The following is an 18890-nucleotide window of genomic DNA, read 5'->3' as shown; positions in this document are numbered from 1 at the left end:
AACAAGAAGAGCTAACTATCCTAAATATATATGCACCCAATACAGGAGCACCCAGATTCATAAAGCAAGTCCTGAGTGACCTACACAGAGACTTAGACTCCCACAAAATAATAATGGGAGACTTTAACACCCCACTGTCAACATTAGACAGATCAACGAGACAGAAAGTTAACAAGGATATCCAGGAATTGAACTCAGCTCTGCATCAAGCGGACCTAATAGACATCTACAGAACTCTCCACCCCAAATCAACAGAATATACATTCTTTTCAGCACCACACCACACCTATTCCAAAATTGACCACATAGTTGGAAGTAAAGCACTCCTCAGCAAATGTAAAAGAACAGAAATTATACAAACTGTCTCTCAGACCACAGTGCAATCAAACTAGAACTCAGGATTAAGAAACTCACTCAAAACCACTCAACTACATGGAAACTGAACAACCTGCTCCTGAATGACTACTGGGTACATAACGAAATGAAGGCAGAAATAAAGATGTTCTTTGAAACCAACAAGAACAAAGACACAACATACCAGAATCTCTGGGACACATTCAAAGCAGTGTGTAGAGGGAAATTTATAGCACTAAATGCCCACAAGAGAAAGCAGGAAAGATCTAAAATTGACACCCTAACATCACAATTAAAAGAACTAGAGAAGCAAGAGCAAACACATTGAAAAGCTAGCAGAAGGCAAGAAATAACTAAGATCAGAGCAGAACTGAGGGAAACAGAGACGCAAAAAAACCCTTCAAAAAAATCAATGAATCCAGGAGCTGATTTTTTGAGAAGATCAACAAAATTGATAGACCGCTAGCAAGACTAATAAAGAAGAAAAGAGAGAAGAATCAAATAGACACAATAAAAAATGATAAAGGGGATATCACCACTGATCCCACAGAAATACAAACTACCATCAGAGAATACTATAAACACCTCTATGCAAATAAACTAGAAAATCTAGAAGAAATGGATAAATTCCTCAACACATACACCCTCCCAAGACTAAACCAGGAATAAGTTGAATTTGAATAGACCAATAACAGGCTGTGAAATTGAGGCAATAATTAATAGCTTACCAACCAAAAAAAGTCCAGGATCAGATGGATTCACAGCCGAATTCTACTGGAGGTAAAAGGAGGAGCTGGTACCATTCCTTCTGAAACTATTCCAATCAATAGAAAAAGAGAGAATCCTCCCTAACTCATTTTATGAGGCCAGCATCATCCTGATACCAAAGCCTGGCAGAGACACAACAAAAAAAGAGAATTTTAGACCAATATCCCTGATGGACATCGATGCAAAAATCCTTAATAAAATACTGGCAAACCAAATCCAGCAGCACATCAAAAAGCTTATCCACCATGATCAAGTGGGCTTCACCCCTGGGATGCAAGGCTGGTTCAACATATGCAAATCAATAAATGTAATCCAGCATATAAACAGAACCAAAGACAAAAACCACATGATTATCTCAATAGATGCAGAAAAGGCTTTTGACAAAATTCAACAACGCTTCATGCTAAAAACTCTCAATAAATTAGGTATTGATGGGACGTATCTCAAAATAATAAGAGCTATCTATGTCAAACCCACAGCCAATATCATACTGAATGGCCAAAACTGGAAGCATTCCCTTTGAAAACGGGCACAAGACAGGGATGCCCTCTCTCACCACTCCTATTCAACATAGTGTTGGAAGTTCTAGCCAGGGCAATCAAGAAGGAGAAGGAAATAAAGGGTATCCAATTAGGAAAAGAGGAAGTCAAATTGTCCCTGTTTGCAGATGACATGATTGTATATCTAGAAAACTCCATCATCTCAGCCCAAAATCTCCTTAAGCTGATAGGCAACTTCAGCAAAGTCTCAGGATACAAAATCAATGTAGAAAAATCACAAGCATTCTTATACACCAATAACAGACAAACAGAGAGCCAAATCATGAGTGAACTCCCATTCACAATTGCTTCAAAGAGAACAAAATACCTAGGAATCCAACTTACAAGGGATGTGAAGGACCTCTTCAAGAACAACTACAAACCACTGCTCAATGAAATAAAAGAGGATACAAACAAATGGAAGAACATTCCATGCTCATGAGTAGGAAGAATCAATATCATGAAAATGGCCATACTGCCCAAGGTAATTTATAGATTCAATGCCATCTCCATCAAGCTACCAATGACTTTCTTCACAGAAATGGAAAAAACGACTTTAAAGTTCATATGGAACCAAAAAAGGGCCCACATTTGCCAAGTCAATCCTAAGCCAAAAGAACAAAGCTGGAGGCATCACACTACCTGACTTCAAACTATACTACCAGGCTACAGTAATCAAAACAGCATGGTACTGGTACCAAAACAGACATATAGACCAATGGAACGGAACAGAGCCCTCAGAAATAACACTGCATATCTATAACTATCTGATCTTTGACAAACCTGACAAAAACAAGAAATGGGGAAAAGATTCCCTATTTAATAAATAGTGCTGGGAAAACTGGCTAGCCACATGTAGAAAGCTGAATCTGGATCCCTTCCTTACACCTTATACAAAAATTAATTCAAGAAGGATTAAAGACTTAAATGTTAGACCTAAAACCATAAAAACCCTAGAAGAAAACCTAGGCAATATCATTCAGGACATAGGCATGGGCAAGGACTTCATGTCTAAAACACCAAAAGCAATGGCAACAAAAGCCAAAATTGACAAATGGGATCTAATTAAACTAAAGAGTTTCTGCACAGGAAAAGAAACTACCATCAGAGAGAACAGGCAACCTACAGAATGGGAGAAAATTTTTGCAATCTACTCATCTGACAAAGGGCTAATATCCAGAATCTACAATGAACTCAAACAAATTTACAAGAAAAAAACAAACAACCCCATCAAAAAGTGGGCGAAGGATATGAACAGACACTTCTCAAAAGAAGACACTTATGCAGCCAAAAGACACATGAAAAAATGCTCATCATCACTGGCCATCAGAGAAATGCAAATCAAAACCACAATGAGATACCATCTCACACCAGTTAGAATGGCAACCATTAAAAAGTCAGGAAGCAACAGGTGCTGGAGAGGATGTGGAGAAATAGGAACACTTTTATACTGTTGGTGGGACTGTAAACTAGTTCAACCATTGTGGAAGTCAGTGTGGCGATTCCTCAGGGATCTAGAACTAGAAATACCATTTGACCCAGCCATCCCATTACTGGGCATACACCCAAAGGAATATAAATCATGCTGCTATAAAGACACATGCACACATATGTTTATTGTGGCACTATTCACAATAGCAAAGACTTGGAACCAACCTAAATGTCCAACAATGATAGACTGGATTAAGAAAATGTGGCACATATACACCATGGAATACTATGCAGCCATAAAAAATGATGAGTTCATGTCCTTTGTAGGGACATGGATGAAGCTGGAAACCATCATTCTCAGCACACTATCGCAAGGACAAAAAAACCAGACACCGCATGTTCTCACTCATAGGTTGGATTTGAACAATGAGAACACATGGACACAGGAAGGGGAACATCACTCACCGGGGCCTATTGTGGCGTTGGGGGAGGGGGTAGGGATAGCATTAGGAGATATACCTAATGTTAAATGACGATTTAATGGGTGCAGCACACCAACATGGCACATGTATACATACGTAACAAACCTGCATGTTGTGCACATGTACCCTAAAACTTAAAGTATAATAAAAATAATAATAATAGAATAGGGATAATCTTGTCAATGACACTAGGATAAGATTAATTTTAATTTAGGTTTTCTATATCTGAAACACTCCTCCGAGGACACGATCAACAACTAATTTTGTTTTTTTTCCATGCTTCTACTGCCTGACCATCCTTGTTTTGATTAACCCTCTCCTTCTTCACACTACTGTTACTATGGATGTCTGCCCGGTCCAGAAGATTCAACTCTAACTGATTGGGCTTTGCTTTTACATTTTAACCGAAGATAAGTTGTTATCCATTTTCTAAGTTGTTGGGGAACAGGATGAACTTCAAGTCCAGAGATATAGTTTAAGCTAATAATCTTTGGCCCCCTCCAAGGTCTTTAGAAACTTATTCCCATAATGCCCAAAGATTAATGATACAAGCTTCTAAACCACAGATTTCAAAAGCCTTTCCTCTACTGAATCCTCTTGAGAAAAATTATCGTGAACTCTCAAAGTTTATGCTGGTCGTCAGTTGTCACTAACTTAGCCTCCTAACCTGCCAGAGCATTTCATCTTGGATATTTGTAGATTAACTCTTCCAACAGGCTTCTCCATATGTCTGCCAATTGCTTTGCTGGGAACTGCTTGCCCCAAGCATCGACATAACTAGTCCCTCCATTCCCCAGAGCACAGCTTACACTAAGCTCTCTCTATTGCAACTTTAGAGGTCACTAGAAAATAACAAAAGTAAAATACCAAGAGAAATTACAGTTGCTGGGACCTGTCCTCTAGGCTAACTTGGGGACAAGGTGAACCTCTCATTCACCACTTCAAGCCCATCTCCCTCCTTTCCTGCTCTAAGATAAATGATATGAGACTAGACACTCCACTCAGGGGAAATCACTCATCCCAACCATGGAGATGGTCTTCAGATAGAAAGACACGCATATTTCCAAATGTCTGTCCTATTCTGTCTTAAATTATGTCATTCACATGATACCAATAGTTCAATGTATTTTGTGCTACATTAAGTCCTGTGCAGTTTTTTGTCAAAATTTCCATCTAAGGTGAGATCAAAAAGAAGTTCAAATCATTAGGATTTTTAGGTAGTATACTTTTATTTCAATTCTGCCACATCGTTTTTCAGTACAGAGAATATTTAAATATAATTTTTTTAAACTTCCGTTGTTGTCACTTTCTTACAGTTGGCAGGCAGGCAGTTTCCCTGACCCATTCGTTATAAATCTAAAAGTGTTGCTTGGGGTCAGTCCTATACTAGCAAGAAGTCTATGTCCTGATACGTGTGACCGTCCCCATCTCTCACTGTCCAAGGATTCTGAGCCATGGCTCTGGAAATGAAGTTTTTTTAGAGGAGTTGAAAGTTATTAGGAAAACTGTAGACATCTGAACTGTCTATTATGTTTCAAACACCACTATCAAAAATGCATGTGGTGTGTGCCTGGAAGACAATATAATTTAATCATTTTTTAAAAGGCAAGGCAAAGAAAATATTTTAATATCATTATACATTACTGGTGGAAAAAAGTCATGATTCCCTGAAATGTTACATGTTTTGTGTAAAATGGAGAAATTTACCAGAAAGGTACTATAGTAATTTGGAGTCCACATACTCATAGATTCTTCTAATTCTAATTTGTCCTTTCCTGGTAGTCAGCAAGATCCTAATGCTTTGCTTGACTACTCAAAGAGGTGATTTCTTTTCAGTAAATTAAATCAATTTCCATTTGTTCTGGGTCTAGGAAATTTTATTTTCTCTTGTCTTTATTCAATTTTCAATTCATTCTTCCCAGAGCATAAATCAATGTCTTCCTTTGATTTCATGGCAGGGATTCCTATTTCTTTTGCATTATAGTAAAGCCAGAAAAAAAAATCATTATGTTAAGCATTATTCCAGGCTCTAAAGCTATAGTGGTAAAAGTAATGAACTAATATCAGGGCATTTCTAATGCTATGGAAATATCAAAAGCTTAATATCCAAATATATTAATAATTTAGGAGAAATAATTAAATTCCCTTGGATAGGTTTACCATTTCAGCACAGTATCATGGAGCAGGAATAGTATAAACCGAGTGAAAAAAATATTATTCCTGTCTTAACTCTCAGAAGAACTTACATCATAATGATAATTTTATTGAGACTCTTCCTAGCACAATTCTACCTGTCTTGGTTTAGATTTGCATATATTATAATTATATATATAATTATAGTTCTTTATATATTATATATAATAGTATAATATATAATTATATATTCTATAATATATATTATATAGTTCTTTATATATTATATATTTATATATTATATATAAAGAACTATATGTATTATAATATATAATATTATAATTATATTATAATTATAATTATATATATAAAATATAGAGAGAGAACTATATTAGTTCTCTAGGGCTGCCATTACAAGGCACCACAGACTGGGTGCCTTCAGCAACAGAAACAGAAATTTGTTTTCTCGCAATTCTGGAGGCTGGAAGTCTGAGATTAAGTTGTCAACAGGACTGGTTTCTTCTGAGGCCTCTCTCCCTGGCTTGAAGATGGCCATCTTCTCTTCCCTTTGTCTTTACATGGCCTACCCTGTGCGCATCTGTGTCCTAATCTTCCTTCTTAAAAGGACACCAATTATATTGTATGGGGGCCCCCCTAGTGGCATTGTTTTAGCTTAATAATTATACTTTTGTATAAACCCTGTCTCCAAATAAAGTCACATTTTGAGGTCCTGGAGATCAGGACTTCAGTATAAGAACTTGGTGGGAGAGGGACACAATTCAGTTCATAACAGGAACAATTATTCCTAAAGAGCACTATGTGTGGCCTGGCAGAGATCTTAGAGACATTTTGTCAGGAAACTAAACACTGAGATGAAATTTGTATCCGTCCTAATAAAAGGTAAAATATAAAAAATAAGAATGCATTCTTTTAACCATACGTGTCCAAATAATGGTGGATCAATGAAAACTTTAAACTGTTCCCGTTAAATAGTATTGAGTGGTTGAATTCCTTCTCCAGCCCTGTACTCTCTTACTCCCTTGCATTCCCCTCTCAACATCTAGAAACATTTTCATGGACATTATGAATATAGGGCTTTGACATTTCCTCTGTTTATGAAAGGAGTGATTTATTTTTGACCAATTGAATCAATATCCCATCAGTTTCAAGAATTCTCTTATCATTATGTAACTTATCATTTAATCTTCGTAGTGTATACATAATTTTTATTCTTCTTAAAATTATTAACCAATGCAGAAATATTGGATTAAAAAGTAGAATATTCCTAATGTAGATGATGGGTTGATGGGTGCAGCAACCACCATGACAAGTGTATACCTATGTAACAAACCTGCACGTTCTGCACATGTATCCCAGAACTTAGTTATAATACAACAACATTTTTACAATGTGGAATATTTGTTTTAAATCACTATTTACCATAAAACAACAGAGTTGGAGATTAAATGGATTTTTAAAATCAGAATTCATTTATACCAGTTGATATGTTCATGCAATACTAAAAAAAAAAATGAGCTATAGCAAATGACATCATATCAGAACCTTACTCCTATGAGTATTAGGAATTACAGGTTAATCGTGGTGGCAGGGAGTAGGGGTGAGAGTGACCCAGAGCCACAATGTCTGGACATGTACTTCCTTAGTTAAAAAGTCACTTTGAATGTCCTCTTAGATGAATTTGTAATTGTACAGTTTTTAACTGATACTCTCTTAGAGCAATAAACTCCAGCTATTTTACATTCAATGCTGTCAGATTAATGGAAAGTGTAAAAATACAATAAAAAATTGCTAAATTCCAACCCATTCAGGTGGAAAGTATATTGCATATTTATATCATAATAAATATCCATACATTTAAGAAAATCTAGTCACTAATGCTCAATAATTCAATTAATTGTCACTTCAGTTTGTGACAGGCTTATCAACTGATATTTTACATTATGTGAGGAAAAATATAGATGGTTGATAGTTTCACTTTTATCATCAATTCCAGGTGCTCTTTAAACTCACTCTTTATTGTTCTGAGTTTACTTCTGCAGTTGCCCTTGACTTTTTTTGTGGTTCTTTTAACTTCAGAAATGTTAAATGGAGAGAAATAAACTTAGGTCTAAGAAAATCTCCAAGGTGTTTAATTCTGTGCCTTTACCAAAACATGAAAGCCAAGGACAATTATGGCTTAATTCATTTCAATCGCTGAGAGGTTTTTTATGTAGTTGTTGATATTAAAAATGTACAGCAATCAAAAATTTTCTTGTGGAACATGCTCCTAAGATGCCAAGATACATTAAAAGAAAGATCATTTCAATAGAACTTTCACTCAAATGACATACAGTGTCAAACTATAAAGAACAGAGATTAAATAAAGTGGACCAAATGGTTCTAAGCTTTCACAGCTCAGTTATTAGACCTGCTTGAATAAAATAAACATGTCAGATCAAGACATTTGCTTTATCTCAGTTTATGTATATGAGCACCTAGCAAACTGATAACAGTTTTTCAGCACTGATTCTCACAAATATTATATTTAAAGCCTTAAGTGTCATTATTTTTTAATATTACATTAAAATTATGTATGTATATGTATAACACATATATATACACATACATATATATTTATATTCCTAAGTAATTTATAGTCATGACACATGTAAGAAACCACATATGCAAATGCTGGATCATATGTAAAATGTAAAGAATCATATAACATCTCATTTTATGTGGCCTGTTTTTGTAAAACAAAAAATACAATATTTTCTGAGAGCACATATTTCCTTGAACCCTGTCAGCACCAGAATATTGTTGCTCACATATTAGATACTCAATAGATGTTTGTTTATTTAATTTAATTTGAACTGGATAGACAGATATACACTTTGTTAAATGACAGGAATTTTTTTCCTCCCTCTTAAATTGTTTTTGGTTTAACAAAAATAACACTTGGATGAGGACCAACAAAACAAAACAACAACAAAAAAAGCAAGAAATGGCTTTTATCTTTTATTTTATATAAAAGGAGAATGCTGATCTAAATTCTTTTGGTCCTTTTAACAGAAGTAAAAAAGACTGAAGACTATAGTTGTATTTTTTTAGCTTTCTCATAAAAAAGAATTACAATATAAAGTAGTATGTAATTACTGACTATATTAGGTGCAAGGCATTGTTCAAGGTATTTACAAACAAAAACACATAAAAGGTTGAAAGAAAATGGATTATATAATATATACACAAAGCATTCTATTAAAAATTGTGTGTCATATAACACACATTAATTTATTATAACACAATTTATTAGAAGATAGACATCAGGATCTTTCTTTAAAATATTAATAGTGGAAGGCCTAGCCAGAGTAATCAGGCCAGAAAAAGAAATAAAAGGCATCCAGAAGTAGTCAAACGATCTCTCTTTGCTGACAACATTATTTTATACATAGAAAACCCTAAAGACTCTGCCAAAAGGTTCCTGCAACTGATACACAGTTTCAGTAAAGTTTCAGGATACAAAATCAATGTACAAAAATCAGTAGCATTTCTACACACCAATAATGTCCAAGCTGAGTGACAAATCAAGAACACAATCCCATTTACAATTAACCACAAAATAAATAACATCCCGAGGAATACATCTAACCAAGGATGAAAAAGATTTCGATAAGGAGAACTACAAAACACTACTATGAAATAAATCATAGATGGCACACACACACACACAAAACGGAAAAACATTCCACATTCATGGATTGGAAGAATCAGTATCGTTAAAATGGTCATACTGTCCAAAGCAATCTACAGATTCAATGCTATCACTATAAAACTACGCACATTGGCCGGGCGCAGTGGCTCACGCCTGTAATCCCAGCACTTTGGGAGGCTGAGATGGGCGGATCACGATGTCAGGAGATCAAGACCATCCTGGCTAACATGGTGAAACCCTGTCTCTACTAAAAAATACAAAAAATTAGCCAGGCGTAGTGGCGGGCACCTATAGTCCCAGCTACTCAGGAGGCTGAGGCAGGAGAATGGCGTGAACCCGGGAGGCGGAGCTTGCAGTGAGCAGAAATCGTGCCACTGCACTCCAGCCTGGGCGACAGAGTGAGACTCCATCTCAAAAAAAAAAAAAAAAAAAAAAAAAAATTACACACATCATTTTTCACAGAACTAGAAAAAACTATTCTAATATTAATATGGAGCCAAAAAAAGAGCTTGTATAGCCAAAGCAATCTAAGGCAAAAAGAACAAAGCTGGAGGCATCACACTGACTTCAAACTATATTATAAGGATACAGTAACCAAAAGAGCATGGTACTAATACAAAAACAGAAACATAGACCATATCGAAGTTTTTAACAATCTGGTGAACAGCCTGGGATATCTTTGTACTAATATATATTAGTCATATTAGATAAGGAAGAATTATAATTTTATCCTTATAGCTCTGAAAATTATAGATAGATTATGAATTATGATGTGGTCATGATGTCTTTGCTATAGGTTTTCTGAAATCTCTAAAACTCTTTGTTTATATTACTTGGTAATTATTTGAATAAGTAGGATTATGATGTTATTATTTTGAAATCTCAGGTTATAGTATAAAAACCCTCTCCCATTCTGGTCAATCATCTAAAAGATTTTTGGGCATTCCCACTGTCCAGATACACAATAATTTAAGATTTTGCCACAACCAAACTTGAAACTGCATTACAAGTTGCATATGAATCTGAGGAGTCACTTATTTGTGATTCTAACTGATATTTGAATTCTAACTGATGGTTAAAATTAACATTCTCTGAACAGGTTCAAATTTTAATACCTTTTCTTAAGAAAGAGAACCAAGAAGGCTATGCTATAAAAAATGTGGCTTTTTTTAAATAAAGAAAAAAACAGTGGTTTTTTATTCCGTTAATCCCTGAATCTGAATAGATGGATATTCCTTTTCAACCAGGTACGTGCACATATACCTTATCTATATATAAGATAATAGAGGAGACAAATAAATACAGAAAGAGATTAATGCAATCTGGAGTTAGACTTCTACTGCAAGAGGTGATAATCAAATGGTATTCATCATTATTTAACAATCTTACGTACTTAGGATAAATGCTTGCTGCTACAGCTTAGAGACAAGGACATCAACCAGAATTCTATTCCTTCCATTTGTCAACTCATCTCCTCTATTGCCTCCTTATCTCACTCACTCTCCCATGCCAAAGCAGGATTATTAGTAGATCTTTGGGTTTGGCTAACCAATTTAGTGTCAGGATGAATGGAGAATAACATTTGTTCCAAAGTGTATTGGGACAAAGAAAAAAATGATAAGATTAACTAGCTATGATAATGTAACATATGTATTCTTTCTTCCTAATTAAAGACAAATGTTGAACTGGAAATTAAAAAGCAACATATTCTGAGTAAATATGATGCTTAAATTACTCTTATTTAATTTTTTACCTCCCTCTTTCTGGAAAAAAAAAAACAAACAATTTTTCAGAGCAGGGAGTGATAAAGATGGTTCATAGCAGGGTGAGTAGTTGGGAGGTTGTTGAAAGATGCTCTATTCCAAACATAACAGATGACACGGTGTTGGAAGAATGTGACTGTCAGGGCTACCTGTGATGATGATAGGACTTTCTATGTATATTTTATTCTTGTCAACAGAACCAGGAGTATTTAAGAACCAGGACTCTTAAATATTCTTTTCCATTTCAATATGAACTTCAGATTAATTCAGAACAGGTTCAACTGGAGTCCAACCATAGTTAATAACAGTGAAGTAGTCTGTGGCAAGAAATGATGTCTAATACTCTTCTAAATATTGGTGGTTTCATATGAAAAAGAAAAATAATGAAAGTCTGACATACGAGATAGAAGTTTTCTCTTTACTATTGGTCTTTCTATGTGCATAGTCATGATGACATAATTCCTTTCCCTATGGTCTTATTTATCTAAAAACGCAGTTCCTGGAACTTGGAAAGGACCTTAGAAGAGTGGGGAATAGGATGTCATTGAATAATGTTACTTCCTAAATCACAAATCTCTATGTTAGGATTATATCATAGAAGTCTGCCTGAAACTACACTGTGAAGGAGAAATACTCTATCTTGGGCTCCATCTCACTCTCTGTTCTTTACTTCTAGCTCACAATTTGCTTTCCACGCCACAGAAGATCCAGGGAGTTTGCTATTCCTTCCTAGAATAAATAACTATAACAGAATCCCCAGTGTCAGGTCTTCCTTGGGACATCACCTTTCCAGAGAGCGGGTCTTCTCTTCCAGGTCAGGAGGGCAAACAATCTGAACATGTGAAAGATTTTCACGCAGTAAGAGGGAGATTTCATGAAATAATAATATGTTGGCAACCATAAGCTCTAGCCAGGCTATATATGAGTAGGACAAATAAATAATGCAAAATTCTTCTCCCTAAAGGGTTAATTAACGTTTGGTAAAATTCAGATCAGACTTAGGCACGTCTTCCTAAACAGCTTACACATTCATCTCAGTTTCAATTTTACTTACCCTAAATGCAAATCAAGTCAAATCAAAACATTTACTTTGAGAAAGGGAGAAACATATGCCAGTTCACGGTCTCTATGTATACTTGGTATGGATTCATGCTACCCAAGAACCTCAACATGCATTTTAAACTCAGTGCTCTTTTGGTCAATTATATTCCCAAAAGTTTGTCATAATCAACTGAAGTGAAGCAAAGTGATTTTTCCTCTAGGGAGTCACTAATTAGAATAGAAATGTTGGTGATTCAGGCCACTCTTTAAAGTCCAGAGAGTGCTCTGGTTTCGGCATTAGGCACTAATTCAGTTTGTTTGACTGTTAGAGTTGATCCTCCAGGCATAAAAGGATGTTTAGTCATCAAACAAACAGGATTACTGTATCTTGGACTTCTGCCACTGGAAACCATTAGTGGGGTGTGTCACGGGAGAAGGAGATGGAGATACAGATGGGGAAAGTTGGGTTCCTATCCTACAGAGACCCATTTCAATGAAATAAATTTAAACTTACTAAAAGACTTTAAATGCCAGTCCCTCTCTTTGTTCCCAGTCCATCCCATATAATCTTGGGCTGTGAAGAATTGAAAGGAGCCTTAGATTTTAAGCAACTTGCCATCTGGGGCAAAAAAAGAAAAAAAAACTCTAGAAAATAATTATGACAAATGGTTATCACAGACTCAAATGTAAAAATACATCTTATATTCAGTGGAAATTTGCTTTCTGTATATTTTATCTCTTGGAGATATTTTACCCACTGGAGCAATGAAGATCAATAAATCAAATCCCAATTTCTTTTTGACAAACCTGGCAGATAATCTAAAACAATTATATCCTCTAAATTTGCTTTTTCTAAGATTAACAAGCACAGCTTTGTTATTTCCAATTCTTTTCATGAGCCAAATAGCGTAACCTCACATATCTGTGGAACAGATTGTATTTGGAAATTCAGTTTCCTGAAGAAGTACTCTGAAGCCTTGTGACTTATGAGGTTATGAAGGAGATTATATTGGGGTTTGAAACATTGCTTACTGGATTCAAAGTCAACTGCCCTAACACTATTCCATAGTCTCCTCAACACATATGACCACCTTATTAAAGATGACTACTTCCCCAAACTATATCAGCCAAAAGGAAAATTAAGACTAATCTATGAGTGGCTTTTCTTATAAAAGAAAAGAAGGCTGCCAAAATAAATAATCTGTGAATAATTCAGGCACTGAAATTTCTCATGCAGTTTCATTGCCCCACATGTCACAATCTTCTCTCTGGTCCCTCAATGTGTTTTCTTTTTAATTTTAATATATCCTTGATGGTGGCTGTACCCTAAAGCCCTCTTCACTTGAAGTGGTAATTATAAGGTTTTTTAAAGTTTAAACTAGAATGCATGCAGAGAAATGCTGAGTTATAAAGAAATACTGAGTTATAAAGGTGTTGCATGTTGTTGCTAGATATGAATTTACAGGAATGGTAATGGCAAGAGTGTGTTGTTACATCATCAAATTAAATAGTTAAAACTATTTCCCCCATACATACACGCCCCCCCCCCCACCAGCTTTATGGCCAATAATGATAACAATGCACTTAGATGCAAGCATGGCTATTATTAAATAATGCCTGAAATTCAAAGTGGCCTCATCAGCCACCCGAGGCAAAGCATAATTGCCCTGTTTTTGTGAATTACCAGAGAGCAGACAATGTTGCTGAATGTTATTACTTAAGCATTTTAATTTTTCACTGGGTAAGGAAATTAAATTCCAGCTCTAAAAAGTGATGTGTCTGGTCAGGGAAGGGGTTGCTGTGTGGAGGAGACCTGGGCGCATAGTTGGAAAGGGTGAGGTTTGCGTTGAGAAGACATGCATTTTTCCTCTCTTGTAACACACACGGAAGAGAATCTTCTTAGCCCCTGTCTTCTAAGGAAAGCAAAGCTCATTGTTCTCAGTTCACTGAAGACATAACTGTAACAAAAAATTTTCTGACACGTCAAGCTTTTAATTTTTTTTTTTTTTTTTTTTTTTTTAGATGGAGTCTCACTTTGTTGCCAGGCTGGAGTGTAGTGGTGCGATCTTGGCTCACTGCAACCTCTGCCTCCCGGATTCGAGTGATTCTCCTGCCTCAGCCTCCCGAGTAGCTGGGACTACAGGCACATGCCACCATGCCTGGCTAATTTTTGTATTTTTAGTAGAGATGGGGTTTCACCATGTTGGCCAGGATGGTCTCGATCTCTTGACCACAGGTGATCTGCCCTCCTTGGCCTCCCAGAGTGCTGAGATTAGAGGTGTGAGCCACCGTGCCCAGCCTTGTTTTAATTTTGATAGCAGAAACTATCCTCCTTCACTAGAAGGCAGAAGACATGAGGCATTTAGTATTATCACAAGCCACCAAGATAGATTCTCCTTGGCCCACGGTGCATCTTTACTGCTGTTGCTGATACAAGCAGCCATGCCAGATGTGTGACCTCTGCTAGGCTGATTGATAGAGTATGTATCCATCTGTTGGAAGAGACTCAAGATTGCAAGGGAATGAGCTGAGTCTCTTGCAGTCTGGTCCCTCTTGGAGTAGAAACCAATTGCTGTATTAGGGACTAGTAGCAGGTCACACAGAGTAAGCATTACATTTCCCTGTTCATCTCACACTTTATAAGCATTTCATTATGTTAGAGTTCATCCAATGGCATCGCTGGAGTTCAGTTTCTTGTTGGTTGTTTTTTGAGTGTTCTGTTTTGGCAAACCTCAGAATCATTTTCATTAAACTTTGCTTTGGTTCACTGTCCTCATGTTGAAGGCCAGATTCGTTAGCATGGCTTATGAAGCCCTTTATGATCTAGTTACCAGCATACCTCTGTAATCTCACCTTTCCTTCGTTCTTCATGCCCTCTGTGCACTGTGCAAACTTAGTTCTCAGAATGGCCATTACTTTCTCCCTTCAGGGTCTTTGCAGGCTTTACCCCTATGCTTAGAAGACCCTTCTCATTACTCCTGCAATCATAGGACTCACTTGCCTATCTTTTCATAGCTCCACTAGGCTGCAAGCACCATGAGGGTAGGGAGGGTGTCTCTACTTCACCATTGCTTCCTTAACACCCAGCACTCATTATATATGCCACCAACAATTGTTGAATAAATGGATCATGGGAAATTATTAGCCATTATTGTCATAATCATTAAACATTAAAATAAAAAGTCAAAATAAACTTCATATCATATCTATGACCAGGAGGTTTTAAAGACTTAATCCAATCTCCCTGCTTGTGGGTCCGTGGTGGAAATTCCTTTCAGTTCTCACTTCCAGAAAATATTTCAGAATCGAGAAACTGATTTGCTTTATTTATTTATTCATGCATTTTTAATTTATTTATTTATATGAACTAACAAAATATGTTTTGTTCTTTTTGCTGGCTGCTGTGAAGCACAGATCGAAATTTGAGGCTGTATTTGGTTCACAGATGTAACTCCTGGGTACATCATATTTTACTTTAATGCTCTTTTTTTTTTTTTTGTCTTTTTGGTTCTGAATGTCTGAAAGTTGCTTCATAGGATCCCTCATCTTTATTTTTATTTGGTATATTTTTGCAGAATTAGACAAAACATAAAATTGTTAAATGAATTCATTTTCATTTTCAAAGTTTTCAGAATTTTATGTTATTGGAAATTGGGCTCGAAATACGTTTTTCCCAGTTATGCTATGAAAATTTAAAGAATTCCTTTTTACAAATGGATAAACAAAGGCAGAGACAGAAAGGAATTTTTTTTCAGTTGTACAAAAGCCACTACTCTTACCTGAATGAAACAAGCAGTTTTTCAACTCAATGCTAGAGTCCCATTTAAAAATATATTTTATGCCTTACACAAGAAACTATTAGACTGAAAATTCAGACTGAGCTATTTGGTGTGAAAATTCAGACTGAGGTACATGTTATTGTCAGAAAAGTTCTAAGTAATGGATTTGGGTTAACAGCTGCTGTTTTCCTAAAGAGGTGTTAAATGGTTCTAGAAATAATCATTTCTCTAATCCTCCTATTGTATAGCTGATTTTTGCTGATTGATTTGAGCCTATGTTTTAGTCAAATATAAGCTCAGAAATATTCCATTTGTAACCATGTTTATTCTGCCTCAAAGAGCTCAGGGAAGATAAACCTTAAAACATGCACTGCTGTGGGGCCATCTCTTGCCACAGTTTGTAGCCTGTGGTTTGAATGGATATTATGAGGATCTGATCGAAAGTGAAGAAAAGGAAAAACATACAGCAAATTATCTTTAAGCTACTTTCAAAAATTTTATTAGTTCAATACCTCCATTTAAAAAGTATGAATTTTAACTGTTCTTTCATTATCTTATTTTGAACTGCACCACTTGACTAGTGAGGTATCGTGATCATTTCATAGCTAGTAACATGACCTCACAGTTTTTTCTTAGTAAATAAAAATGCTCATTGAGCTTTTACTGAAATTTTTGAAAAATAAAACAGTTAAGGAAGCCAAAGGTCCTAACTCCGTGGATGTTAAATCTTAACTGATCAAATCTGGTCTTTCCAAAGATTTGAAGTAACAATACTGATATTTTCTGTGAAAACTGATTTAAAGAGCAATGCTATGGTTATTTTTTGTTTGTTTTCTATTCTGTTCTTAGTCTCTACATCTAATTGAATTGTGATATGTAAAAATATAATTGACCACCCAGGACTGTGTTTTGATTGTGAAAGGCATTCAATGTAGCATACTTGATCAAAACATCCTGTGGTAGAAACTGCCATGAATTCCCATGTCTGGTTCTATACTCCTTAACAAGCACAACCAGTGGCCCTGGCCATTGAACTAGATGCAGAGACTGGATGCCTTTACGTTGCGTCACTTGGAGAGAGGTCAGTCCATTATGCATATGGAAAGGAGAGTGCATTTAATTAATACATGGTGACAAGGGGGGGATAACTAGGTAGAGACTGGCCAAGGTAGGGTCTAGCAGGTCTTTATGAGTAGCTTTAGCCAAATAAAGGACACCAACAGTGACATATAATTTTGGTCCAAGGCAATAAAGAGCTCACCTGCTGCCTCCACGGCTGCTTACCATGCTGCAACCAGGCTGAATGGTGCATATTGGACTGGAACCTGGATCCCTGAGTAAATGAATGGAGAAAAGCCCCTACCCAGTATATCAGATTTGTGTGAACCAAAAAATAAACTTTCAATATGGTGAGTCTCCGAGATTTAATTGTTATCTAAATTAATATATCACCACTAAACCACCTTGTGGTCCAGCCTTTTCAGTTTCGTAAACACAAACTCAGTTCTGCCAACTCAGTTGTGTTCTAGTTTATTTTCACACCTTCTCTTTGGAAATAATAAAATGAATTAATATTCTACCTGTCTTTCTTGGGTACATGAATATCAATCAATCCAAAAGAACTTCATTGCTAATTTTTTGAAGAATGGTTCAAATGAACTCTAAAGTATCTTTAAATGGTAAGATTTTATAAAGTTTGGGTACAATGTAATTAATTTCCATGAAGATTTTTGATGAGACTTAAAGAGTGTCTTAAAGATAACAAAATAGAAATCTGAGAAACCAACAATTAGTTCAAAGATTTCTTTGGGAAGACTCAATTAAAGAATATAGCAAATATTTTGAATTTTTAAAAAATGGAACTATATGGTGAAACTGCTTCTAAACATTGGTGTTAGTCTAAGGATGAGCATGATTATTGTCACATTTTTATTGATGTAATTTGAAACAAACAATAAAAAATAGATTGGGTAAAGGTAATTATGACAATAAATAAAATTTTGTCTTTGAATATAAATAAAAATTAGCTGACATTTATTTATTTTGACATCTACAGTTATTTACTGAACTACTTACACCCACTCACAATGTGAGGTACTGAAAATAGAGTTGAAAAAGACCCATGCCCTCAAGGATTTCACTGTTACTATGGGGAACAGATTAGAAAAACACATGATAGCAATACAGACTAAAAGAGATGCTATGGGAACCATGGGGTAATAATAAGCTAGGGAACCGTGGGGTAGGAGTCGGGGGTATTATGAGCTAGGCAGGGAAGATTTTTATAATAGTGGTGTATATTTTGAGTCTGTAAGAGATATATAAAAAAAATCTTTCTACATTAGAATTTCTCTTTGAAGTCATGAAAATAACCAAATTAAACACTTTTCTATGAACTAGATAATTACTTCTAATAAAGGAAATGCTAGGATCATAAGAGATGGAGAAAATGCAAAATTGATGAGCAATGCAATAAAATAATGTAGGAATATAGAAGCATTCTTACAAAATCTTTCACTTGACAGTATGTCAGGAAACACAAGGTCATCTTTAACAGGTGACACATAAGAAAAAGATAAATTACATACAGTGGATCTCTTACTAATTACAGACACATGGTTATTTATCTGTAAATAAATACAAAGTCATTTTTTTCGTAAGTCCACTTCCCAGAGCCCTACAAGTCTGAAAAAATAGACTCCTCTTTTTAATGAAATATTTAATTTTAACTATGAAAAGCTAGACTATAATGTCAAATGTTTTCTATATAAAATCGCTATTGAGGAAACCAAGCATGGAAAAGGAAAGGAATTTTTTTAAAATGTCTCTAATAATAGTTGAATAGGATAAGGGGAAGGAAGAGAGAAAAGTAATGGTAAAATTTAAGT

The 18890-nt window shown here is 35.5% G+C and overlaps 1 long non-coding RNA gene across 1 annotated transcript in view; it reads right to left on the bottom strand.

Annotated features, from left to right (window-relative positions):
* The window catches only part of LOC134761609 (uncharacterized), a 32112-nt gene that overhangs the window by 7524 nt on the left and 5698 nt on the right, over positions 1–18890 (bottom strand). The window contains exon 3 of the long non-coding RNA XR_010140519.1: positions 12738–12868. This is a non-coding gene — a long non-coding RNA (uncharacterized LOC134761609). The remainder of the gene's footprint in view (positions 1–12737; positions 12869–18890) is intronic.

Source organism: Pongo abelii, chromosome 5 (assembly GCF_028885655.2).
Source record: "Pongo abelii isolate AG06213 chromosome 5, NHGRI_mPonAbe1-v2.0_pri, whole genome shotgun sequence".
Classification (NCBI taxonomy): Eukaryota; Metazoa; Chordata; class Mammalia; order Primates; family Hominidae; genus Pongo; species Pongo abelii.
The sequence above is the reverse complement of the archived record's forward strand: the minus strand, read 5'-3'. Positions and strand labels throughout refer to the sequence as shown.